General features: G+C 47.1%; 1 long non-coding RNA gene across 1 annotated transcript; it reads right to left on the minus strand.

The window, feature by feature from the left end:
- Window positions 1-11,249: 11,249 nt before the first annotated feature.
- Window positions 11,250-13,171, minus strand: LOC135740979 (uncharacterized). The gene is made up of 4 exons (XR_010529310.2): window positions 12,906-13,171; window positions 12,701-12,809; window positions 12,414-12,468; window positions 11,250-12,320 (listed from the first exon to the last, which is right to left on the minus strand). It is a non-coding gene; the product is annotated as an uncharacterized lncRNA (long non-coding RNA).
- Between the last annotated feature and the right edge of the window lie 14,465 nt (window positions 13,172-27,636).

Here is a 27,636-nt window from a genome sequence, read left to right on the forward strand (position 1 = left end):
CTATACAAAGGTTTCGTCCGTGTTTCCGTCAACCCACGGCTCGCCCACTCTTCCCTCGCCGGTGGGGCCAGGGACCTCAAACACAAGAAAGACACACACCAAGCAACTCCTCTTCGGAATATCACACGATGAACCCAAAGGTAATTACTCACTCTTTGTTGTCGATTGCCCCCTGTATCTATGATTCCGTTGGCTCTGTATCTTATTCACTCACGAGTGTAAAACTCTCCCAATCTTCCTTCGCTAGCTGTCTCTCCTTCCTTTACTTCCCCGAAGGCACGGTTAAGTCAGCACAAGCGTCTGCAAAGCAGCAACACAACGCACACAGAGTACATACCAAGCACCCCGTTTGATGTCTTCAAAGGTCTTTATATTCTCTACCCCTTCTCCTCATTAGCCTATCAGCAACCGCTGTGTAAATTATCCCCACCTGGGCGAAATCAGGCTTGATTTCGTCTTCGGGGAAACGCCGGAATTCCGCTGTTCAGAGTAAAGCGTCCGGGCGGAACCATCGTCTTCCACGCTTTTGGTTCCGCCCTTACAAACCGTCACCTGTGACATCCTCCCCCCGCCGAAATGGTTCTAGTCCCTAGAACCGCTTCCTGTGTCCCACTCTCCATACCGAATGGGCGGCCGTCCCCGATTTTCCCGCTGGGGACGCTGTGGTAGGGGCTCTGGGGCTTCTTCAGTAGGTAAGTCGTCCGGTTCTCCTGGAGCCTCTGGGGCTTCTTCAGCAGGTAAGTCGTCCGGTTCTCCTGGAGCCTCTGGGGCTACCTCGTTCGCTGGACCCTCTGCAACAGGTAAGTTCTCGGGCTCCCTTGGGGCCGCCTGGGCCGGTCCCTCTACCGGACCTCTTGGGAAAATAACCCACCCTTCATACCACGGAGCAGCGGCCACTGGCTCCTTAGGAGCCACCTCTGTGGCTGGTGGGGGGTAGTTTGGACAGGGGCGGATCATGTTCCGATGAACCATCCGGTCCGGGCTTCCCTTCTGGCCGGATCGTGTATACCGGCTGCCCCGGCCTCTGCTGCCGCTGCACAATGTACGGCCTAGACTCCCACCGATCACTCAACTTGCCTCCGCCTAGTCGCCGATTGTCCCGGACTAGCACCCTTTCTCCCGGGAGCAAGGGAGCATCCCGCGCCGTCCTATCATACAGCCTCTTGTTCTTCTCCCCGGCTGCCTGGATCCTCTTATTGACCTGTTCGTAGGCAAAGTGGAGACGGTGGTGGTGTCGTCCTACCCACTCGGTCACACTCCCTTCTCTCTCACCTCCCGATGTTCCCAATAGGAGATCTGTGGGCAGGCGAATGTGTCTACCGAACATTAAATACGTGGGGGCATACCCCGTCGTACTGTGTACGCTGTTATTATAGGCTTGCAACAAGTTCGGTAAAGCACTCACCCAATCATCCTGGCGTCTCTGATCCAGAGTTCCCAACAGGTTCAACAGGGTCTGGTTGAAGCGCTCACATCCTCCATTTCCTTGGGGGTGATACGAAGTCGTGTGGGTCTTTATACACCCGTACAGCTGGCATAGCTCTCGAATGATCCGGGATTCGAAATTTGGGCCCTGATCCGAATGCAGGAACTCAGGGCACCCAAATGGTTGAAAGACCGCCCTCCATAGCGCCGTGGCCGTGGTACTTGCTGTCTGGTCGAGGGTGGGGATAGCCCAGGCGTACTTGGTGAACAAGTCCGTCACGACTAGGATGTTCTGGTACCGATCCTTGGGACGACTCAGGGTCAGATAATCCATCGCTACAATGTGGAGGGGGGCCTTTGCGTGGATAGGGACCATCTGTGCTCGTGGTTCCTGCCGAGATTTAAACAGAGTACATCGGGGACATGCTTGAATGAACGTACTCACAGAAACCTCCATCCCTGGCCAATAGAAGTGGCGGCGTAGCAACGACATGGTCCGTTCCTGCCCCTGATGTCCCATCTGGTCATGGTATGCCTCCAGCAACGCCCGGACTTGGCTGGCTGGTACCACAATCTGGCTAACCTCTTCATCGGTCCCTGGGTCCCGTATGGTCCTACACAATACACCTTCGCTCAACTTCAATCTCTCCCACTGTCCCAGTATTTTATGACCCACCTCTGTCTGAGCTTGCCTCTCGGCGGGGGTCGGTCGCCGGGCTCGCCTAAGCCACTCACTCAGATTCCGCAGCTCCTGGTCCTCCTGCTGCCTAGCCTTCCAACGCTGGGGGTCCCATCCCCAACTTACGGGCGCTGCCTCCTGTTGGCTCCCAGGCGCCTCCACTACTCCAACCATCAGCCCTACCTCTCCTTGTTCTTCCTCGAGTGGGGCTGGGTCCCTCGAGTCTTCCCTTGCTGGCAACCGGGAAAGGGCATCTGCGTTGGTGTGGTCACGCCCCGGACGGTACTGCAGCTGGTAGTCGTAGTTGGCTAATTGGGCCACCCATCGCTGTTCCACTGCTCCCAACCGGGCCGTCTGCAAATGTACCAACGGGTTATTGTCAGTGACCACGGTTACCTTGGCTCCCCAGAGGTAATCCTTAAATTTCTCGCTCAGGGCCCATTTTAGCGCCAGCAGTTCGAGCTTGAAGGAACTGTAATTCGCATCATTTCGTTCGGCGGGATGGAGACTCCGGCTGGCATAGGCAATTACCCGTTCTACACCGTCTTGTTTCTGTGCGAGCACCGCTCCCAAGCCCAGGTTGCTGGCATCTGTATAAAGCACAAAGGGTTGGGAGAAATCAGCATACGCTAAAATCGGGGCTTGTAAAAGTTCTTGCTTCAAGACCCGGAAGGCCGTCTCACACTCTGTGGTCCACTCCACCGTGGGGGATCCCCGTCCCCGTGGTCGCCCTGTCCCGACCAACAGCTGGTTCAAGGGTCTGGCGATCTTAGAAAACCCTTTTATAAATCGCCGGTAGTATCCTACAAAGCCTAGAAATGATCTCACTTGCCTTACAGTCCTGGGAGCCTCCCAATCCCGCACTGCAGATACCTTCCCGGGGTAAACGGCCACTCCAGCCGCACTCACCACGTGTCCCAAGAACTGTACCTTGCGGCGCAGCAAGTGGCACTTTTCCGGTTGCAGCTTCAACCCGTACCTCTCCATCTCTCGGAACACCTTTTCCAGGTGTTGCAGGTGAGTCTCAAAGTCTGGGGAATACACGATCACATCATCAAGGTATACTAGCACAGATTCCATTAACTGACCTCCCAAGCATCGTTGCATCAATCTCTGGAAGGTGGCGGGAGCGTTGCAAAGACCGAAGGGCATCCGGTCCCACTCGAAAAGACCGAAAGGCGTGGTAAAGGCGGTCTTCTCTCTGTCCCGTTCCTCAACCGGTACCTGCCAGTACCCGCTGGCCAAATCTAAGGTGGAATACCATGCAGACTTGGTCAGACTTGACAGCGAGTCCTCAATGCGAGGCAGGGGGAACGCATCTTTCTTGGTTAGTTGGTTCAGCTTCCTATAGTCCACACAGAACCTCCATGCCCCCGTCTTCTTCTGGACCAACACTATAGGCGCCGCCCATGGGCTGCTACTCTCCCGCACAATCCCCTGTTCTAGCATACCTTGTAGGAGGGTCCTAACCTCTGTGTATAAGGTGGGGGGTATCGGCCGATACCGCTCCCGGCTCGGTGCAGCTTCCCCCGTAGGGATACTGTGTCGTATCACTGTTGTACACCCATAGTCTTCATCATGGGTGGAAAACACGTGTTGCCATCTCTCCAGTAGCTCCCGAAGCTCCTTGGCCTGTCCCTGTTCCAGGTCCTCTCCTCGCAAGGAGTCCCCTGCCAGGTGGGCCGGTACCTTTTTCTCCCTCGTCCTAGACGCTCCTTCTGTCTGTGTCAGTGCTACCTCAACCACTGCGGGGTGCACCCGCCGGAAACTCACGTCCTCTTTATCCCGCACCTGATGGCCTTCAACCGGCGTCACCGTTACTAGCCGCTGGTGCTTGTGCAAGTGTACTGGGTAGGGGTTTTCATTACAAACTTTTACCGGTACCCGGCCCCGTCGCACCACCGTCAGTCCTCGGGCCACTCCCACCTGTGTGCAGTCTTCGTGGGTTTCGACCAACACCCAGCCCTCAGATCCCTGATGCGGCTGTGGAACTCTGGCCCACACTATGGCTTCACTTTTTGCTGGTACGGACAGTGCAAACCGACATGCCACTCGTCCAACTTCCTCGCGGCCGTCTCGGCTCTTCGCCATCTGTACCCGCCGACAATCGGCCACTACGCGCTCCCAGCCCGGCCGTTCAGCCCTCGGTATCGTCTGTACGGGCCTAGCCCGAAATAGCTCCTCCCAGCACTCCGAGAGAACATTCATACCGAGGAGGGCTCGATGACGGCCGAGACAATGGTCCTGTACTATAATGACCCCCTTCTGCGGGACTCGTACTCCATACAGTTCGAAGTCGGTGAGCCGATAGCCGATATAGGGGATCTCTAAGCCGTTCGCCCCCTTCAGGGTAAGCCAGGGCGCTTCGGTCTTGTGTGCGGGGTAGGCTCCAAATAACTCGTGGGACAAGCTTTCTGCAAATAAGGTGACCTGGGAGCCAGTATCGACGAGACATCGCACCGTGGTGCCACATACCTGGACCTCCACTGTTGGGCTAAGCCCGATCATCCCGTCCTTGGGTTACACTCTTCTATGAGGGTCACTTTGGGGGGCGCCGACCACATGACCCACTGTGGCCGGTCGTCTTAAAAACCCCCCTCGGAGGCTCTTCGTGGTCCGCACTGTCTACTCACGTGTCCTGCGGTCCCACACCGATTACAAATGGGCCTCCCTTGCTCATCCCACTCGAACCTGGGCCGACTAGCCTGCCAGGGCCGCCTCATCCCATCTCGGCCTCGGTCAGAGTACGTCCGTTCTCGGGGGGCGGGCCCCTCTTCTCTCCTTCCTGGCCCCAGGCGCAGCTCTCCTACTAGGGCCTTAGTTAAATCGGCCATCTGGTCTCGCACATCCTTCAGGAGTTCCGTCTTCAATGTTTGTTTCCAGTCTGCTACCTCCGAGGACGCCACCGGGCCACTCACCGCTGCACATACGGGGGCCTCCTTTACTTCCACTTGGTCCCCTTCCAAGGCCATGGCCTCCTTTTTTAGGTCATCGAACGTAAGTTCAGGGTCTCTTCTAAACTGTACTCGGAGGTTTTGACGGAGGGGGCCCTCTCGGAGCCCTAGCAGAAACTGGTCCCTTAACAGGGTCTCCTCGTCTCCCAACCCCTGATCTTGACGTCGCTGCAGGCGTGCATACTGCTCACGCAGCTTCAGGGCGAAGGCTCGAATGGACTGGTGGGGGCCCTGCTTGCAGTTAAAGAACTGCGCCCTCAGGACGGCCACAGGGGTAGTATCACCATATTGTTCGGTAAGGAAGTGGAATATGGTCTGGGCGGTAGCTCGAACGGCCTCGGGGGCGGCTTGTACTTCTCGCCGGGCTTCTCCTCCTAGTGAGTTTAACACAAATTGCTGTTGTTGACTAGCACTCAGCCCCTGAAGGCCGGCCAGATACTCGATCTGGGCCCTCCACTCAGTTAAACGGATCTCGGACTCGACCCCACTGTACTTCTGCGCCCAGGGGTTTCCCAGGAACACGTGCATGGCACGGGGTGGCGTTTCTGGCCTTCCATGCACAACACGGGGTGGGGCTTCTTGCCTTTCAGGCACCACAGGTGGTGGGGCTTCGGGCAACTCGTCGTCGGCCATTGGAGAGCCTTGGTCGCTCAACTCGAGGTGGGATCCTGCCGACTACGCCAAATCTGTCACGGCCGGGGGCGGACCCAAATATACTAAAGGTCACACCCCTCTCAACTCTTCCACCTCGAGGAGTTTCCCAAGACCACCCCAATGACCAGACAGACGAGTATACTACGTTTAAAATAAACTTTATTTAAATATTTAAAAAGGAAAAAGGGAAAGAGGGAAAGGGCAAGGTTAAAAACTAAAATGACTTCTTCTGCCCTCCAGGGCCACTCGTGCCAAGGACCGGGGACAGGGGCTCCTTATGGCACTGGTCCTAGAACCCGTGGCGCGCTCCGCTTCTTCCTGGAGGCAGATCAAGCACAGAAAGGTTATCACAATGTGCTTCGATGTGAATTTTACTGCTGCTCTAATCCCCCGTCTTCTCTCTCTCTCCTCTGCCTTAGGTTCGTTGTGCTGTGGACGCTACTGAAGCAGAGATCGTTAGTGGACCGTGCAGGAAAACAACTCACAACACTAGGGTTTCTATTTCACAAGGGCCTTCGTCGAGACACAGGTACGTGGTTGCTGTAGACACAGGTCAATAGCACTTCACAAAGGTAGGTTACTCACAACACTGGAGGTCTTCGTTCACACAAAACATTCCTCGTGACACAGGTAAGTGATTGCTGCCAGCACAGGTCACTAGTACTTCACAAAGGTAAGTTACTCACAACACCGGGGAGCTTCGTTCACACAGAGCTTTCCTTGAGACACAGGTAGTGGTTGCTGTAAGCACAGGTCAATAATACTTCACAGAGGTAAGTTACTCACAACACTGGGGATCTTCGTTCACACAGAGCTTTCCTTGAGACACAGGTAAGTGGTTGCTGTAAGCACAGGTCAATAATACTTCACAGAGGTAAGTTACTCACAACACTGGGGATCTTCGTTCACACAGAGCTTTCCTTGAGACACAGGTAAGTGGTTGCTGTAAGCACAGGTCAATAATACTTCGGCGAGGTAAGTTACTCACAACACTGGGGATCTTCGTTCACACAGAGCTTTCCTTGAGACACAGGTAAGTGGTTGCTGTTAGCACAGGTCAATAATACTTCACAGAGGTAAGTTACTCACAACACTGGGGATCTTCGTTCACACAGAGCTTTCCTTGAGACACAGGTAAATGGTTGCTGTAAGCACAGGTCAATAATACTTCACAGAGGCAAGTTACTCACAACACTGGGGATCTTCGTTCACACAGAGCTTTCCTTGAGACACAGGTAAGTGGTTGCTGTAAGCACAGGTCAATAATACTTCACAGAGGTAAGTTACTCACAACACTGGGGATCTTCGTTCACACAGAGCTTTCCTTGAGACACAGCTTTCCTTGAGACACAGGTAGTGGTTGAAACAGTGGGCTTTCGCTACAACGTCGGTGCACCGTGTTCCTTCACCCGTCCACTCAACTTCTCGGGCGTCGTAGGGACTGATGGGTCCAGTGGCACGGAGCCGAACGCTTCCCGAACTCCCCCTCTTGGTTCCACGACCGGGGTCCCGAGTTGGGGCGAACTTTCGTTGAGGCTCCGCCACCTCGAGCTTCTGTTGGATAGGTCGAACACACACACAACTATTACCCTCCGTCCACACAGTGTACTTCCAAAAATACTCACTCCTATCCACCACTGAGTTTCACCACTGCCGCTCTGTCGAAGAGTGAAGCTCTCTCAAACACCCGGGGCCAAGGCTGAATTTCACTCTCTCCGTAGGACTCAGGCCACAACAGATGTAAACCTCTCACGATTCGTCCGAGACCGGGTGGTTCGGTCGCTACAAGCACAGCATACACACAGCAAGCACGGCACAGCACCAAGTAATAAATGTAACTCACCCACGACACTCTTGTACACACTTCACGTGAAATTAAATATGGACTTAGCCACCAGGTTTCGATTCCCTCGAGAGGATAGCTGAGCGTTGTTTTGGTCACCGGTTGAGAGTAGGCTTATAATACTCACAGCCCCGATGTGTTGTTGGTTATTTCTCTGGCTCACCCACGCTTTCTTGTCCCGCAGGGCCACTGAACGATGCGCAGACGGCGCTTCCTATACAAAGGTTTCGTCCGTGTTTCCGTCAACCCACGGCTCGCCCACTCTTCCCTCGCCGGTGGGGCCAGGGACCTCAAACACAAGAAAGACACACACCAAGCAACTCCTCTTCGGAATATCACACGATGAACCCAAAGGTAATTACTCACTCTTTGTTGTCGATTGCCCCCTGTATCTATGATTCCGTTGGCTCTGTATCTTATTCACTCACGAGTGTAAAACTCTCCCAATCTTCCTTCGCTAGCTGTCTCTCCTTCCTTTACTTCCCCGAAGGCACGGTTAAGTCAGCACAAGCGTCTGCAAAGCAGCAACACAACGCACACAGAGTACATACCAAGCACCCCGTTTGATGTCTTCAAAGGTCTTTATATTCTCTACCCCTTCTCCTCATTAGCCTATCAGCAACCGCTGTGTAAATTATCCCCACCTGGGCGAAATCAGGCTTGATTTCGTCTTCGGGGAAACCCCGGAATTCCGGTGTTCAGAGTAAAGCGTCCGGGCGGAACCATCGTCTTCCACGCTTTTGGTTCCGCCCTTACAAACCGTCACCTGTGACATAACACCCTCGCCTCTTTCCCTCTCTCTTAGGTCCTCTCTGCTGGGACGTCACTGGGCACCCGGGGGGTCTTCCACGTTCCACAGAGGGGAGTTAGTGACCAAAGGTAAGTGTTCTCCAAGACTGGAACCTGTCGTCGGCTCTTCCGAGTGTTACTGTAAACACAGGTAGGTTACACACCACAGGGGTAAGTTACTCACAAGACTTGGGCCTTTCGTTCACTTCAGGGCGTTCACTGGAGCAAAGGTAAGTGGTTCACGCTGTTGAGACTGTTCGTTCCTCTTCGAGGTGTCGCTGTAAGCAGAGGTAGGTTACACACCACAAAGGTAAGTTATCCACAAGACTTGGGCTTTTCGTTCACTTCGGGGCATTCACTGGAGCAAAAGTAAGTGATTCGCACTATTGAGACTGTTCGTTCCTCTTCAAGGTATCACTGTAAGCAAAGGTAGGTTACACACCACAAAGGTCAGTTACTCACAAGACTTGGGCTCACCCAACGCTCCTCCAGGCAGTGGGCTTTCACAGCGACGGCTGTACACCATATACCTTCACCCGTCCGCTTAGGCTTCTTAGGTGTCGTGGGGACTGATGGGCCAGGCGACGCGGAGCCGAACGCTTCCAGAGCTCCCCCTCCTTTTTGATGACAGGGGTCTTGAGCTGGGGCGAACTCTCGACGAGGCTCCGCGCACACAGATGGTTCTTTTAGGCAGATCTATCCACCACAATGACCCTTGGTCCGGACGGTGCACTTTAATCGCTACTCCCTCTGATATACAGCTGAGCCTCACCACTGCCTGCTTGCTGGATTTGCGCGGGCTCCCGCCAGCACATAGGGGATCAAAGTTTTAGTTGCCTCCTCTCTTGTGGTTCAGGCCTCAACATGCTGTTGACTACTCACGATCTGCACTGGACCAGGGCGGCTTCGGTCACTATAAGCACAGCATACACAGCAAGCTTTAGTGTAAACACACAATAAAAGTCACAACTCACCCACAGCACTCTGCACACACTTCACGTGAATTAAGGACTTGGCCGACTGGACTCAGACCCCTCGTGAGGCTGGTTGGGCGTTGTTTTCGCCACAGAGAGACAATGTTGGCACGTAAATATAATCGGCAAACCCCTGTATGCTCCTAGTCACCTTTACGGCTCGCCCACGTTTCCCTCCGCAGTGGGGCCGGTAACCTTCAACACACTCACAATACACACCAAGTAACTCTTCTTCTGAATATTTCGTAATTACACGTTGACGGTTACTCACACTCCGTTGTCAATACGTCCATGCACCGATGCATACCATGACCTTGTGTTCAGCCCACTCACAAGTGGAATCGCCCAATATTCTCTTCGCCCAATATTCTCTTCGCCCAGTCACCTCCAACCTCTTATCTTCTGTTAGCACACCACCGCTTCCGTTATCTTCCCCAAGGGATCGGCATAGGCCAATACAACAGGTCTGCACAGCAGCAACAAAGCACACACAAAGCACACCGTCTGATGTCTTCAAAGGTCTTTTTGTACTCTGCCTTCCCTCCTTGTTGGCCTATCAGCAATCGCTGTATTAATCGCCTTCACCTGTACATAATCTGGCCTGATTTTGCGGTGTTCGGAGTCAGTCGTCCGGGCGGAACCATCGTCGGGCGGAACCCATCTTCCTCACTTTTGGTTCCGCCCTCACAAATCGTCACCTGGTGACACATACTTTTTACTTCTACTTGAGTAATTATTTATTTAGTTACTTGTACTTTTCCTTAAGTAAAGTTTTTGGCTACTCTTTCCACCTCTGTTAAAATCTTCATGAATCTAGGCTGAGTTTGCCACGTTTAAGCCTAAATAATCAGACAGATAGCAGCTAGCTATACAGCTTGCAGCCTAGGCTACAATTTTTTGGTATGCATTAGGCAAACATGCTTGCTGATTTTAATAAAGACCCTGTTATTTTCAGTCCTTCATATAGGCCGTGAGTTTAATAAAAAAAATTAGGGGGTGGGGTGCCCTTTATTTAGGTCAGAGCAACTGCCCCTAAAAATTCCTGTGCACGTCCCTGAGGAGATGGAAATTAAGCATCAGAATAAAATGTTTGAATTTCAAATGATTTTTTGACAGAAACTCTCTGCCCCTGTTTTGGTTCCGATTTATAAAAAATGTTTCATTTAGCAACGCATATCACAATTTAACTCACCCTGTTTTGCTACTGATAGAATTACATGGAAAAATGATATCTCTGTTTCCTTTAGATTCATAGTTTAACATTCGTAACTGTTTGGACAGAAGGAGTTAGTAAATGTTTCCATTGAAAGTATAATTTTCTTAATCCACCATGATGCAGTGTTAGTAATAGTGTTTTGTAGAAGACACACCAACATAAATGTTATGCACCAAAATTCAGGATTTTATTCAAGGAAAAGAAAGAAATGACTTAGGAAAAATCCAGGTGCACTGAATGTCTCACCCTGACATCCCCAATTTCTGGGGACAGAAATAAAATAAAGTCTCATTACACAATAATGCCAATGCTTAGTTATTTCACATGCACACGCAAAACTAAACTTTAGATTTTTTTACTCCAATGTCACCATAGGGGCTCTGTATAAACCAAACAGTGAACTAAAAATAAAAAAATATATTAAAAATTACAACAACTAGGTATTATAAGACCTATATTGTTCATTACATTGAAGGTCAGTATTTATTATTTCAACCCATACTCATGAAATGCGTATAAATAGCACACAGTTGAAAAGTGGAGCAATGCATATGCCAAATTCCAATTTTGCATTTACATTTAGTCATTTAGCAGACGCTTTTGTACAAAGCAGCTTACAAATGAGGTAAACAATAAAAGCAATTATAGCAACACAAGAACAGCAATACATAAGAAATAGTCTCATCAAGTCCAACATAGTATACATAGCCAAGTGTTGGTTATTTATTTTATTTTTAAGAATGTACAGATAAAGAAAAAGGAAAATTGGAGAAAGATTCTTAAAGACAGCTACAGAGTCAGCAGATTGTGTTGCGATCGGCAGATGATTCCACAGTTGTGGAACAGCTCCTGAGAACGTACCCAATAATGTTTTTCCCTTTATGAGATGGCACCACAAGCCGTCAATCTGTGACAGAGCGCAGGGATTGAGAGGGTACATAAGGCTGTATAAGCAAGTGAAGGTAAGGGGGTGCTGAGTCTGCTGACCCAGTGGTGATTTTAAAGGCCAGGAGCAGAGCTTTAAATTGGATGTGAGCTGCTATAGGAAGCCAGTGTAACTTGACAAAGAGAGGAGTGACGTGCGCCCTCTTTGGCTCATTGAAGACCACTCTTGCTGCTGCATTCTGAATCATCTGTAGGGGTTTGGTTGTGCAGGCTGAAGGTCCAGCCAGTAGCGCATTGCAGTAGTCCAGCCTGGACAGGAAAAGAGCTTGGACTAGGACCTTCGTAGCATGCTCATTTTGGAAAGGTCAGGCGGACTTCCGGGTTAGTGCTGGCAACATGCTCCGTGAAGCCATGTTTTCGAATGACAGAACCCAGGGATGTCATGTGTATCGAAAATAGCAGTGGTCCAAACACGGAGCCTTGTGGCACCCCGGTATTGAGACGTTGGGGTTCGGAGACATCACCTCTCCAAGATACCCTAAATGACCTAACTGAGAGATACAACTTGAACCATAGAAGCGCTGTGTCGGAGACACCCATGGCCTTGACAGGAGGATGTGGTGATAGTTCTTCTTCTTTACAACAAACACGTTTGGGATTAATGATACAACATGGAAACATAGCAATGACAAATTTGTGCAATGATTGCAACAGTCTGTTAACTAAACATTACAGTGGCGTACTGAACATCTTCTTTTTCTGTGGTGTTTGTGGTGTCTGAAGATTTCTGCTTTGTTTTTGAATTTACAAAATGAACGCTGCTGTAATGAATATCCTCATTTTTGCATTCTTCTTTCTGTGTGTGTTCAGACGGCGCTGCATCAATGTGCACGGAGTCATACTGAAGATAAAATAAAGTTCAGTTAAGATTACAAACAAGAAACATTTTGAAATATATGTGTGACAAATCAAATCTTTTATCAGACATTATCACCTGTGCCTCCTCCTTTGTATCCTTGTGATTTCTAGACAAGATACAGCTTCTCATCCTTATCAAGAAACAGATTAAATTATGCATCAGGTTTAAAGAGTTAACATGATCAGTGTCAAAAATCACAATTCTAGAGATCAAGACATATTTTTCTACATTTTATGTCCTATTTTTTCTTTGTTTCGAAACTTCAGAGCACACATTTCAATTAAACAATAAAATCCCAAAGTGGTCTCAGACTTTAGGATCCCACTGTATTGAAACACATTTTAAATAAAGGTTTTACTGACCTGTACCACATCAGGACTCCTATGAGTGCAAGAGTCAGAAACACAGACAATATGATTGATGTGTTTCGTAACCATGTCGATTTCTTTTGGTCTGTAGAGGACACTGCATCTAACCAGTTCAGAAATAAATAAGATACATTTTTACAGACAAACTGCATCAAACATTTAACACTAAAGTCAGATGTATGATGAGATGTTGTGTTACCTCCTACAGTACATGAATACTCTTGTATCTCCTCTCTGTTGATTGAGTCCAGGTACAGCTTGTTTAATAATCTCAATCCATCTGTTACCTGTTGTCCATTCTTATACCAGATGTAAGTATGTTTGCTATCCAGAGTGCAATTGGTTGAACAGCTTAATATCACTTTTTCTCCATCTATCACAGGATTTGGGCTGCTTATCACCTGTGTACCTGGGAAGTGATATAACAGAATTCACATGAAATACTTTTCACAATTAGGCTTGAATAAGTTTGTCAATTAGTTCAACTGGTGAAGCATGACATGAAAAAGCCAAGAATATGGATTTGATTCCTGAAATACAAAACATTTTGAATAGAAATGCAAAGATTTAATGTAATAATAATACTTTTCTTAAGACTCAAAACATATAAATAGAAGACATAGGGCTCTATCTTGCACCCAGCGCAATTGACTTTGTCAGTGACGCATGTATCATTCGTATTTTGCCCCGGCGCACAGCGGGTTTTTCCCTCCACAGACGCACGTCGGCAAACTAGGGAATGAACTTGCGCTCCCTGGGTGGTTCAGCGCAAAAAAAGAGGCGTGTTCCAGCGCAAACCATCCCTGATGCTATTTTGCAGTTTCAAAAAACAATTGCGCCACTGACCAGAAAAAAAAAAGTTTAAAGTCAGTGGCGCGTTGCGCGTTGTTCATTATGCTATTTTAAGGGCGCATGCTTGACCATAATGTATAGCCTGCACAACGTGCATACACTTTGCTTATCTAATCTACACAGATGCAACAGTTATTTTTGCAAATCATAAATTGTTACACTTAAAAATATTAATACACGAGATAAGGGGAATCATAGTGGTGAGCATTGTGGTGATAGTTTTTATTTATTCTCATGCAAATAACGATTAAAATATTTTCATAACTTTGTTGTGTGGCTGTATTACGTTTATTTTATGTAAATAATAATTAAAATGTTTTCATAAGAAACCTTAATGTATATGAACTTGATTTGTAAGAGTACTTTGGGGTTGGACCTTGCTTGCGTTTCTTGGGTCCGATTTCAAAGCCCCCAAACCCTTTCAGCGGTGAGGGTGGACGCAGCGATGTCTTCTGCTGGCGTCTGTGTAGAGGCAGATCCACCTCCCGTTACACGGCGTGCCCGATTTATGCTGGCGCAACGATGGGGATGCCAGCTGATGAGACAATTGTGGCTATTTCCTCTCACGCCTGTTTAAACTACGCTGATTTGGGCGGGTTTCTCCTATCCCCATACAAAACAACTTCTCTGTCTTTGACGTGGGTCTCCTCGGCTGTGAACCGCTCCTGGCGTACGCCTGGTAAATCCGTCATAATAATAGCAACCCGCCATGGAACTTGCGCCCTTTGCGTTAAAAGGGAAAGTTGGATAGCGTTCTGATTGGTTTATTTGACGTTACGCCCAAACCACACCTATGAATAATGAACCTACTTCAGACCAACCTCTTATTGATTTGCGCCCGGCGCAAGAGATATTTCTCACGCCGGGAAAATAGCAACAGCGCCCAAGATCCGCCCACAAACTCACTTGCGCGTTGCGCTTCACACTTGCGTTTCAGATCGTTAAAATAGGGCCCTAAAAGTTGAAGTCGAAAATGAATTTGGTATTTAGGATTGGGCATTTTGTATTTAGGATTGAGCATTTTGTATTTAGGATTGGGCAATTGGTCATTTAGATATTGAGGATTTAGGACTGGGCATTTAGGGATTTAGGATTTGGGCATTTTATCTTTAAGGATTGGGCATTTGAGGATTGAGGAGCGCATGCGAATATGGAGGTGTGGCCCAGATACTGGAGGCAGGGTTTGAAATGGCTGGTGCGTAGAGGCACTGTATGGACAGCAGAGGGAGCTCCCAGTACCAGTACACTGTAATAAAAAACCAGCGAGTGAGCAGGGCGGAGCGAGGACTGTACTTTATAATGTGATAACTTCCACTTAATGACAGCATTGTAACATTTATGTGGCCTCACACACAAAGTCACCAGTGAAAGGAGTGCTATTGGTCTGACGATGAGAAAGCAGCAGGTAAGATGCTAACATTAGCTACTAGTTTAGGGTGACCAAACGTCCCGTTTTCCCAGGACATGTCCTGGCTGTTTTTTATAAAGTAATAAAAATGTCCTGGTTTTCATTATTTTCACTGGGCCATTAAGCGTGTAGCCTACTTTAAATATATGCTTGCCTTTGCACACAAAACATATATGAAACTGGCTTCACCCCGTCTTGTTATAATCTGCAGCGCCAAGTATAACTGACAATTATCAGCAAAAATTAAATTTAATTGCACTTGATAGTGACCCTAGCAACTTGTCTGTGGAAGTTGGCATGAACGATTTATTTACTTCTCCTTTCGGTGTTTCTTGGCAGTCTGTAAAATGATAGCTCTGAATTCTTGTTAAATCTGTTAGTACAGGCTATCGCCCAACAGCTTTTTCCCATTTAGTCGGTTCTCCCCGTGAATTCACTGATTTCACACTGTACACAAATTCTGCCGCTCTGTGTTTTGTCAGTGGCCGTAACTGCAGTCACTTTCGCAAAAGGTGACGTCCCATGCATACCCTCTATAGGCACCAAACCCTATATAACGCGTTGAAACTTAAGGAATGTACCACAACTCTAGCTGGAAGATAAGCATTCATATGATCGCCCCCTCATGGTATTTCAGACTCACCCTCATCACCGCTCAGCTGGCGCCGGCACTGCCTCTAATGAATAATTATCTACTCATAGACATTACAATACAACTGTACATCAATGTCATTAACTCTTAACTCATTTAATCTTAAAAGATGAACTAGCAAAACAGCATCCTATGCAGAAAACAAAACACAAAATATTCTGCTCTTCTTAGCAATTCAAACCTCAAACATTCAGTGTAAACTTCATGGGAGAAGAGCAGGTAAAATTAAACCTGTAGCCTAAATGATTGACAACATTGGGATTTTCAATTTAAAAATGTGATCTTACTGTTTCTAGAATCCACAACACTAAAATTAAAAAAATATATTTATCAGCTGTCTGGACACCAAATCAGCAGCATAAATATATTCATTATAAACCTGATCAGTGAATGCAGCTTTACAGAGAGTTTATTATGAGCAGTTACCTGTAACAGTAAGAGTAACTCCAGGATAACCAGAAAATCCATCTAATGTGTTAGTGATGAACCTGAAATGATATTCATCAGAGTCACTCATGTTGACGTCTTTGATTCTCAGTGTGTTGTTTAAAAACTCCACACGACCAGCAAACTGATGATCCTCACGCAGATTCCGAACCTTCCATGAATGCCAGTATGTTTCCTTTACTGTATATCCAGTGGGATGTGAGTATGAAGAGTGAATATCTACTGTTGATCCCACTAAAGCACAAACTCTTGTAGAGGTGTAAGTCACACCCCAACAGCCACTGTTAGAAAGACCTGAAAGAGTCAAAAATCACTGCTGTAAAATAAATAATCGATTTGAAAAATCGGTTTAAATAAACTCATACAGTACTTAGATAAACACAAGATTGCACAAATTTTGCTCAATTCATTTTAAAGTCTTTTTTCTTGTAGTATACATATGTTAGGATACATTATATATAAGCTGTTATGCTTTGCATATATAAGGATTCAATATTAATATTTTTGCATTTGCACAAAAAGCAGTTTCGATTTTCTATGACGTCATCCTAGCAGTGGCAGCCGGTGACTTCTTTTCAAGAATGCATGATGCGAACCTCTTGAAAACATGTATTTAACCCATCATGTTTGGCTCATCATGTCAAAATACATGTCCGCTGCAAACACTTCAGGGGTTTATGATAAAACAGATGCTTGCGTGGGCCAGATAATCAGAGATAGGTTAGTTTCTTGGGAGTTTACGTGAGCGTCTCTTTATTATAAACCCTTTTGATGCGTCTGCAGCAGGACAAAATGCGTGATGCACATAGGCTCACATGACTCACCAAACACATATTTTGACATGGAAGCAACACACATGATACTCCAAACACATATTTTAAATGTTTGCCTCTTGGAGAGAAGTCACCGACCGCCACTGCACCCTACACTTCAGCTTACCACTCTATAGGCGTTAAAGTGTCCCACCCCCTACATTGCACTTAACCTCCGCCTAAAAATAACATATGTGGCTGAAATAAGACACTTGTTAATACATTTACTAGTTTTTTGGCACATAGTGCACTAGGGATAAGAAACGATTCAGACTGTGTACTCGGCTTCACATTGTGACGAATTACCACCTTGGGAGTGCATTATTTTCAACAGTCCATCATCAATTATTCCTTACATAACTTGTAGTTTATATCAAAATCGGGACTCTATTAGACTTTATTTTAATAAAACTGTGACGCTCACAAGTTGTCAAATGCAGCTTTGCTGGACTGTGCTGTAAATTAAATGCTATTGGTTACTTTCAGACCCCTTTAGCGCTTTGCGACAAATCTATCAACTATATGAATGAACTGTAGACAAATCTATTGACTTTTTGGATGAGCTGTAGCTTGAGATCTGTATGCATTTTGTGTGCCCTGTACTGCCCCGCAAACACAAGGTTGTGTATAAAAGATGGCAACACTGCTTCCTGTTTCAGTTAAAATGACGTCACCACATCAAATGATGCTGCACGTTTCAAAGCACTTCAGTGAACCTTTAACCTGAATATTGAATCACACTTACACACAGAAGAGGATTGAGTGTATTTGTCAAACTCAGAGCAGGAATAGCTGTCAGTGTTTCCTCTGGATGGCACAGATATGTTTGTGCTGTAATCTAAATATCGTCCATTCTTGTACCAGGAGTAATGGTTAGATGTGATATTGCAGGAAGAATCACAGATCAGTTTTACTTCATCTGTAGATTCAGGATTCATCTTCACCTGTAAAACTAAATAAACAAAACCTTACATTAGATGAGAAATTAAAAGAGTTGAACTGGACTGATGAGAATGTAAATGTACCTGTGACTGTTAGATTGACTGTGACTGAGCTGAGATGTTTAACTCCATCCTTCATAATGATCATGAGCTGATATTCTCCACTGTCTCTCTCTCTCAGATCAGATATTGTGAGATATGAACTTGAGTTTTTGATCTGCTGTTTCACTCGTCCTGAGTAATCTGAATCTAAAGTCAAATCTTCAGGTTCATCTTTGTTTCTCCAGTTTGTTTTCTGTTTTTGACTGAACCAGAACACAGTTTTGATGTTGATGTTTGAGTAAGAGCACCTTAGTGTCACCCAGGCCCCTCTCACAGCACAAATATTTTGTTTACGACAGCTCACAGTAAAGCTGTCCAATGTTAGAGACCCTGAAAAAGGCATAATACTGACATTTGTAACATACTGTACTGTAAAGGTAATTGTTTTTTAAAGTAAAGCTAAATCAAGGTTTTAATCTTAAACTGACCAATTTCAAGTTAAACATCTTACATTAAATTATTTTAACAGTTATACATATTTATGTATAAAAAATCTTGAATAAAATCATATAATCATATATCACAATGTTATTAGTAATAATAATAATAATAATTTAAGTGCTATCAGTGTTTTAGAGGAACAATATTACTGCACATTCACACTTTAACAATTATGGAGAAATTGTCATGATGTTTTGTGTAAAAACATGTGACCTTGGTTTGTTTTTAAACAGTCCAATGCTTTCCCTGTCTCGTATTCTGATCCCGTCCCTTGTTCTCCTCATTAATTATCCCATTATTATTTCATGATCATCACATGTTCCCCTCTTGATTTGCTACCTTATTTAATGCCCTTGAAATGAGATTTTGGCCCTGTTTACACGTACATGTTTATTTTGAAAAACTCAGACATTTCTCTTCGTTTGCGCCCTTCGTTTACACGCAAAAGGAGAACTTGCGTCTGAATCCGATTATTTCTAAAAACTCCAGACAGAGTGGAGATTTTCGGTTACACGGTTGCATGTAAACTGAGACAAACGGATGTTTAGGCAGCCAACGTCAAAGTATGCACCAGAGCTCGCACCTACGTCAAAAGTGTGACCTTGTTCAAAAGAGGAACAGGAAGTTGATGTGTTCAGGAATCTGATTGGCTTACGTGGGCTTGAGCTTCTAATTACACCATAAATACACTGATACGTGTCAATGAACACTTTTCTAAAAACTGACATGTGTGCACAAAGTTACTTTTGAAACCGGAGAGGTTGAAATGTCCGTTTATGAAAATAGCCGCCCACGTGTAAATGTAGTCTAAAAAGCTTCAAGAAGAAAGCTTGGGCGGCAACAACAAAAACAACACAGTTGTTCACTCAGTAGTGTTCATACCTTGAATGTGTAACAGCAGGATCAGCGATGAGAGTCTGGACTTCATGATTTCACTATGAAGAAATTTACAATTATTCAAACATGCTAAAAAAATGTATTCCAATAATTTAACTTCAGTTAAAAGATTAAACATACATACAGTATATACTGGTGTGGAGTTGTCTGACTTCAAGTTGCAGCAGTGGTGTTTAAGATTTTGTTTAATAAACTGATAACTATAAAAAGCTGTTGATCTTACGTCCTTCCTTTTTCTTACTTAAGCCAATGTTAAAAACTTGCAACAGTCTTAAAATGTAAAATGCAGTCTAACACAAACCCAACGAATCACTATCTTTATAAGTAAATTTTCTTAGAAAATGTTAAATACAATTTCAGTGTCAAAATAAATATTATACACTTTGTGTTTTTTTAATTCTCTGAAAAATATTTCAGCCATGTTTAACACACTGACTTATAAACTGAAATCAAATAATACCAGAACAGCTAAATTAACCTTACATAAGAGAAGAATAAAAATCATAACATACTTATTATTTATTGCTGCTCCGAACTCCAGCCCAGTTGTTGATGTCAATGTGTTTTACAGCAGTAAACACAAGAAGATCAAGAGGAAGAGGAAATACTCTGGGTGTTTCTTAGATTGTGAAACACTTTTTTTCTAGCTCCGCCGTCCACCTAACCACAACCCAGAAAACTCAAACTCAGTCATGAAGGACATTTCAAAAGTCTAATAGCAGAGCGAGAAGCTGAGGATGGAGGAGTGAGGAGGTTTTCAGAGGAGTTGTGAGAGAGGATACACAGGTGTGTCCAGTAGCGTAACGAGCCAACACCGGGCCCCTAAGCAGGATTATCAAGGCGGGCCCTTTACTACAGCACGTGATGAAGCAATGGCCACAAGCAGGCTACAATGAATGGGACAGGACAGGATCATAAAGACATGAGATGACTAACAAAATCAGAAATAGCCTACGCGCACCACAACAAAAACATAACATTGGTGACAGCGCACCAAACAACACTGCTGGTGACAGCACACTATAACATTTTGTTACTCACTGCTATGACTACACACACACATACACCTAGGTCTAAATACATAAAAAAGATGCAACTTACATTCAGGGGTTAAATTGGGATTTGTTATGTGGGGGGGCTTTGCGGGGAGGGGTACTTCGATGGGTAACATGTTTAATACTGATGACAGCAAAGCCACTGGTGTGTTTCAGTGACATTCTGGACCTCTGATAGGATTTGATAAGTTTCAGCTTTAAAGCTGTGCCAGAGGTTGACTCCAAATATTTTAAAAAGAGCATCTGAATTTTAAATGATGCAAATCTATGAGTTTGACACCCTATATCCATTTGTTCCACATGTCATTATGCACAATTGATCAAACTTGAAAGGAAGTTAAAAGAATTAACCTCCCCAGTTGAAAAAGAAATATATTTAAATAGTATTTTTTGGGACATACTTAATATATTTAAAAGCTACTATACTAAATGCATATTAAATGTATTATATTGAACCCACTTCAAATATATTAAATGCATTTCAAGATATATTTAAAGTCAATTTTAATCTATTTGCATTATATTTAATATATTGAAATTGTGTTAAATTGGAACAACTTCAAATATATTTAGTGCAATTTAAGTGTACTTTAAAATTCATTTGAAATTCACTTCTCATACACTTAAAAATACAGTTAGAATACATTTAAAGCTTAATTTAACTGTGCTTTAAGAACACTTTAATAGTACTTCAGCATATTAGAAATATACTAGCATTACATTAATAGAAATGTATTAGCATGACACTACTATTTTATTATAAAGCTGTTTTTAATATTTAAAATGTTATATTAAAATAATTAAATATTAAGACACATACACATATTTTGAATACAGAACAATTTAATATACTTCATATTGTGTTGTGTACATTACAAAAATATCTAAAGTAAATTAATCAAGCACAGAGACATACATAATCTCTTGACCAAAGAGAAACAATATAAAACAAATATCAGAGAAATGCAATTACAGAGCTACTTCTATCAAATTGTACAACATTAACATTAGGGGCCCTATTTTAACGATCTAAGCGCATTGTCTAAAGCGCACAGCGCAACGTCTAAATGGGCGTGTCCAAATCCACTTTTGCTAATTTAACGATGGGAAAAATGGTTTTTGCGCCGAGCGCATGGTCGAAAAGGGTAGGTCCTATTGTAATGGGAGTATTTTGGGCGTAACGTGCAGTAAACCAATGAGAGTCACAGCTCTCATCCCCTTTAAAAGCCAGTTGCGCTGGCGCTATGTCTAATCCCTATTTAGATGACGGACTTTGTAAACTGAAAAACTAAGCGGAGGAAGAAGATCCCAAGTTTAAGATTAATGTTAAATAATTGTGTTGTTTTTCACTTGTATTGAAATTGTTATTTTTTTATTAAAAACTTTTAAAACCCGTTTTCTTTTAGTCATGGAAGTAAAAAGCAGGCTTGTAAGTGCTTTAAATGTATGGCTATCCAATATCATCAAAAAATAATTTACAAGTATGTAAGATAAGGTTTGTACTCTAAAAATACTTTATTTGTAACAAACAGGAGATAAAGAATTTACAAACGGCTCTCCTCACGTTTCAGCACTTTGGACAGCGTTTTTTTTAGCAAAGAGTTTTTTTAAGCATTACTTAAAAATGTTTCTCATCTCACCATATCCACAGTTACAGAGTCATCATATACAATAAATCCGTGAGGTAGCATTAAAAAAAACATTTAAAAACAGACGCATTTGTTCAAAGCAAAGCATTTATTTACTTACCAGGCTGCAGGTGAAGCAGCTCTTTGCGCCTTCTAACGTCTCATAATTAGTCCTCATTTATGTCCAAGAGACTCAATAATAATCTTTTACATTCAATCCTTTAATCTTTCATATTTAAAAGCATTTTTGTGCTGCTGCGCATTCATGTACTTTGTGATAAGCAAACGTCTCGGTTACGGATGTAACCCTCGTTCCCTGAAGGAGGGAACGGAGACGTCACGTCGTGACCGACGAATTGGGAACTCGCTTAGAGAGACCAATCTGCTTCGAATACTACTAAAACGCCAATGAACTTGGCATTGAGATATTTGCATAATGCTGGCGCCGCCCCGCCAGGTGCGTATATAAGCAGCAGGTGCAAATAGGGAAATTAGCTTCTTATTCGCTGAGAAAGCCGGAAAGTGTGACCGGCCGTAACAGCAGGTGGCAGCACCTGTGGCGACGGGACGTGACGTCTCCGTTCCCTCCTTCAGGGAACGAGGGTTACATCCGTAACCGAGACGTTCCCTTTCAGTCGGTCACTACGACGTCACGTCGTGACCGACGAATTGGGAATCCCTATCAAAACGCCACTAGGGGCTGACCTCTTCCAGTGACTGCGTAAAAGCCCTCCGGTTCCACTTAAGGAGGAGGAGGTAGGTTTTAAGGCAGAAGGCCGGGCACTAGATGTTCCTTTAACCCCACAGAAGTGCCAGCGACTGGGAAGCGCCCTACCTGAGCGGGATAGGAACGCTGCGGAAGCCACCACCCGTCTTAAGGGCTAATGGTGGGCGAAAGTCAACCGTAGTTGAGGAAATAAGACAGCCGTGGCTGTGTAAGCAAAGCAGTGCTCTGCTAAGGGAAACGTGGGCTAGTAGGATTAACCCCACGGAAAAATACTCACAATGGAACCCGGTGGGACACAATGTGGAGCCCGAGCCAGACACGTAGGTTCGCGAGGATACAGCTAGTGAAAGGCTGACAGCCAATGCTCCGCAACAAAGGCTGCCAAGGCAGCGGAGGAAGAACAATTCAAACCATTACGCATTTTTGTTCTGAAGGCCTTCCATACTGACACAGTTATGAAGCATCAGTTGGAGGCTGCAAGCCGACCTGCGAGACTGTTCTCCGTGCTCCCCCTGGTGAGGAAAGAACACGAGAGGATACAGGCTCGATACGAACACTGTAGAATTTAATGAACGTATTAGGTGTCGCCCAACCAGCAGCTCTGCAGATGTCTGTTAGCGAGGAACCACGAGCGAGAGCCCAAGATGAGGCAACACTCCGTGTGGAGTGCGCTCTCAAATTAAAGGGGCAAGGAATACCCTGAAGATTATAAGCCAGGGCGATAGTATCAACTATCCAATGAGACATCTTCTGCTTAGTGACAGCTTTCCCTTTCTGCTGGCCACCATAACAAACAAAGAGCTGGTCTGAGGTCCTGAGGCTTTGCGTGCGGACCACGTAGAATCGCAGTGCGCGTACGGGGCACAACAAAGCCATGGTTGGGTCTGCCTCCTCCGGGGGCAGCGCTTGCAAGCTCACCACCTGATCTCTGAAAGGAGTGGTGGGAACTTTGGGCACGTAGCCTGGTCTGGGCCTCAATGTTTCACTCGAGGCAGCAGGACCAAACTGAAGGCACGAATCGTCAACAGAGAATGCATATAAATCCCCTACTCTCTTCACTGAGGCCAAAGCTAGCAGGGTCAGAGCTTTCATTGATAAAGCTTCAGACTTGCAGACTGCAAAGGCTCGAACGGGGGGGCCTGAAGGGCTTTCAGCACCATGGACAGGTCCCAAGGAGGAATAGAAGGAGGGCGCGAGGGGTTTAGCCTGCGAGCGCCTCTTATAGTGTAATAACCAAATCATGCTGGCCAACTGATCTGCCGTTGATAAGTGAGTGAGTGACGAGCAGAAATAGCGGCGATATCAACTTTAATGGCGAAGGGACAGCCTACCATCTAACCTATGTTGAAGATATAAAGCACAATGTTAATGGGGCATTCTCTGGGGTCCTCGCGTTGCAAAGAGCACCAGGTGACGAAAAAGGTTTCATTAAGCGCGTAAGCCCGTCTTGTGAACGGTGCTCGAACCGCGTCGATGGTGTTAGATACCGTTTGCGATAAATCACCTAAACCTTGCGCGCGCTCAACGACCATACATGGAGATCCCACGGGTCGGGGCGCGAGTGCCAATGTGCCCCTTCCTAAGAAAGAAAGTCCTTCCTCAGGGGAATCCGCCAGGGAGGGCTGTCGCGAGGAGCATTAACTATGAAAAACCAATTCCCAGTCGTCCAGTACGGACGATTAATAAAAGGCTCTCCTCGTCCTGCCTGACTTTGCACAGTGTCTGTGCGATTAAGCTCACTGGAAGGAATGCGTATTTGCGCATCCCCCGAGGCCAGCTGTGTGCCAATGCGTCCACGCCGAGGCTGCCCTCGGTTAGTGAATAAAATAGGCGACAGTGGGTATCGTCCGGCGACGCAAACAGGTCTGTCTGCGCACGACCGAACTTCTTCCAAATTAGCTGGACCGTCTGGGGGTGGAGTCGCCATTCGCCGGGGCGCGCAGCTCGAGAAGCGCGTCCGCTGCTGTATTGAGCGAGCCCGGAATGTGAATGGCACGAAGGGACCTCAGATGCTTCTGACTCCAAAGGAGGAGATGACGAGCGAGATGCGACAGGTGACGAGAGCGCAAAACCGCCTTAACGGTAAATAACGCAACAGTCGCAATGTTGTCGGTGTCGGCTAATACATCCTTCCCTCGCATCTCCACAGCGGAGCGTACAAGTCCCAGATATACAGCGCACCGCTCGCGGCAGTTGGGGTGCTATGCACACCCCTGAGACTGCAAGCCCGTCATACGTGGCGATCATCCCGTGCTAAGGGCATACATGCTACAGAATGCCAGGAGACCTTTCAGGGGCGCATTGTCTATCGGAAATGCCGGGTCTACCACGGGGAAGTTGGAATGACACGCAGGTGTAATGTTTACACGGTGTATGCCGGTGCGCCACGCTCTCCTCGAGACTCGATCGTAAGCCAACGCTGAAGCGGTCTCATATGAAGCAGCTCGGGCGGTGTCACAGCCGCAGCATGCTGTCATATGTCCAGGAGCTTCTGAAATTGTTTCAGAGGGACCGCGTACTTCCCTCGAATTAAACCGAGGCAAGTCAGAACTGACTGGTTGCGCGCTCTTGTAAAACACGCCATTTAGTCGATCGAGTCTAGTTTCCATACTGAGAAAAAGGATCCTCTGCACGGGGCAAAGTACTCTTTCCCAGTCGACCTGAAGACATAAACGAGCAAGATGCCGAAGCATTAACTCTGTGTTCGCGCACGTCTGCCAAGAACGGGCTATTATAAGTCGACGTACATAAAAGCAGAATGCGAACAACCCTCTCTCTGATATTTTAAAGCCGTGACTAGCACATGGAGACACGGAGAGAGAGAGACAGCTCGAATGATGTACTTAGTATAAATATGCCCACCCCACGACGCAGAGCGAAAAACGGTCTAAAGCGAGGGGAGATGGACACATAAAGTACACGTCTTACAGGTCTAAGGCTGCAAACGATCTGAATATTGAAATACGAGCCTCGGCGTTATCGTCCAAAAGAACACCTTTGTAGAGCCGGTGCGTAAATCAAATCGATCGTAACCCGCCGCGTATTTTGGGTACTATGAGATAAAGGCTGGAAAAACCCTATCATCATCATCATCTCGGTAAGAGGGACCGGCTCGATACATCCTTCGCCAACAGGACATCGACCTTTGCACGCAGTACATGTGCATCGGGCGCTTTCACCACAGTGAAACGAAAGCCCGAGAATTTTGGGGTGTGCCGGATCTTGTAACCGAGGCGGATTGTGCGTAAAACCCAACGAAACGGGCTGGGAACTGAAGCCAAGCACCCAGGCACCGTACGAGGAGAATTAACGACACTACCGAAGTACCCGCGGTGGGGCAGCGAAGCGAGACAGGTGGGACTGCCGGTGCGTCTGCTGTGACAGCATAAGCATCTACAGTATGTGTGTGTGACACTGACCTGAGCCCGCTGAGGGTGACGGTCGTCTGGTCTCCTCAGCGGAGAGCACAGACTCCGAGGAGGGTGCTGGTGGTCCCGTCTCCTCAGCGGAGACCTGGAACTCCTCAGGACACCCGCTGGCGATAGAGGAGAGGGAGGAAGAGCACGTAAATGCCCGCTCACATCTCTCTCGATCCTCTGGAGACCTGGAGAAGGAATAGGAATGCACTCTTTTTGTGGTTTTGTGGGTGCCGGCTGAGAAGCCGGCGGAACAGAACAAAACGAAACCAAAGATTCTCCACCCGGCCCTCTACCGGTGGAGGGAGCGATGCCATCACCGTCTCCCGTAGAGTGATCCCATCCGAATCCAGGTCGCCCGTCTCAGGGCCGCTTCGATTTCCGTTTACCACGGGAAGCGGGTGGGGCGGGCGGGGCGGGCTGCCGACGGCTGTTCCCCCTCCGTGGCCTGGAAGATGTTCTAGTGGGGGGGGTGGAGGCAGCCGCCGCAGGGCGCCCTCGGCGAGGAGCAGACGGGGCCGCCGGCGCTGGAGGGCGAGATGCAGGTCGCTTGCGCCGGGGCATGATCTGAGCGATCGCCTCCGTCTGCTTCTGGGCGGCGGAGAACTGCTGGGCAAAAGACTCCACCGACTCACCGAAGAGACCAGCCTGGGACACGGGAGCGTCTAAGAACTTGTTCTTCTCCGCATCCGACATGTCCGCCAGACATAGCCATAAGTGGCGTTCCTGGACCACCATCGTGGACATGGCACGACCAATCGCCTGCGCTGTCACCTTCGTAGCGCGAAGAGCCAGATCAGTGGCAGCCCGGAGCTCCGAAAGGACAGGCGAGTCGTGTCCTCCCTCGTGCAGATCCCTCAAGGCCTTCGCTTGATGAACCTGCAGCAACGCCATTGTGTGCAGGGCTGAAGCCGCCTCTCCACATGCCTGGTGGGCAGCGCCCGTTAAACCGGAGGACTGTCTGCAGGCACGAGAGGGGAGGGTTGGGCGGTCCTTCCAAGAGGGAGCGTGAGCCGGACACAGTTGCATCGCGACAGCACACTCCACGGGAGGGATCCCCGTGTAACCCTTAGCGGCTCCGCTGGTGAGGGAGGTGAGGGGGGAGGGCTGAAACGGCCGTAATCTCGTGGAAAACGGCGACTTCCAGGTTCTAGTCAGCTCCTCGTGCACCTCGGGGAAGAAAGGCACCGGTGGAGAGGGTTGTGACACCCGGGCAGCTCCAAAGAACCAATCATCCAGGCGGGACGGCTCGGGCTGAGGGGGGGGAACCCACTCTAACCCTACGGTCTCCGCCGCTCGAGCGAGCACGGCCACCATCTCTGGATCGAACTCCGGCGTCCCAACCCGACCAGAGGGAGGAAGGGCGTCGGGGTCCACGTCAGGGGGAGGAGGCCCACCCTCGGATGCTGCGGCGTCGGTGGACCCGGAGGGAGGCACAATGGATTCTAGAGACATCGTAGAACACGACGCTGAAGTCTCCATAGGCACATCAACCGGCTGTGGATGAGGAGGCTGAGAGCATGAGGACGAATCCCCCGACCGGCTCAGCACA

Source organism: Paramisgurnus dabryanus, chromosome 24 (assembly GCF_030506205.2).
Source record: "Paramisgurnus dabryanus chromosome 24, PD_genome_1.1, whole genome shotgun sequence".
Taxonomy (NCBI): Eukaryota; Metazoa; Chordata; class Actinopteri; order Cypriniformes; family Cobitidae; genus Paramisgurnus; species Paramisgurnus dabryanus.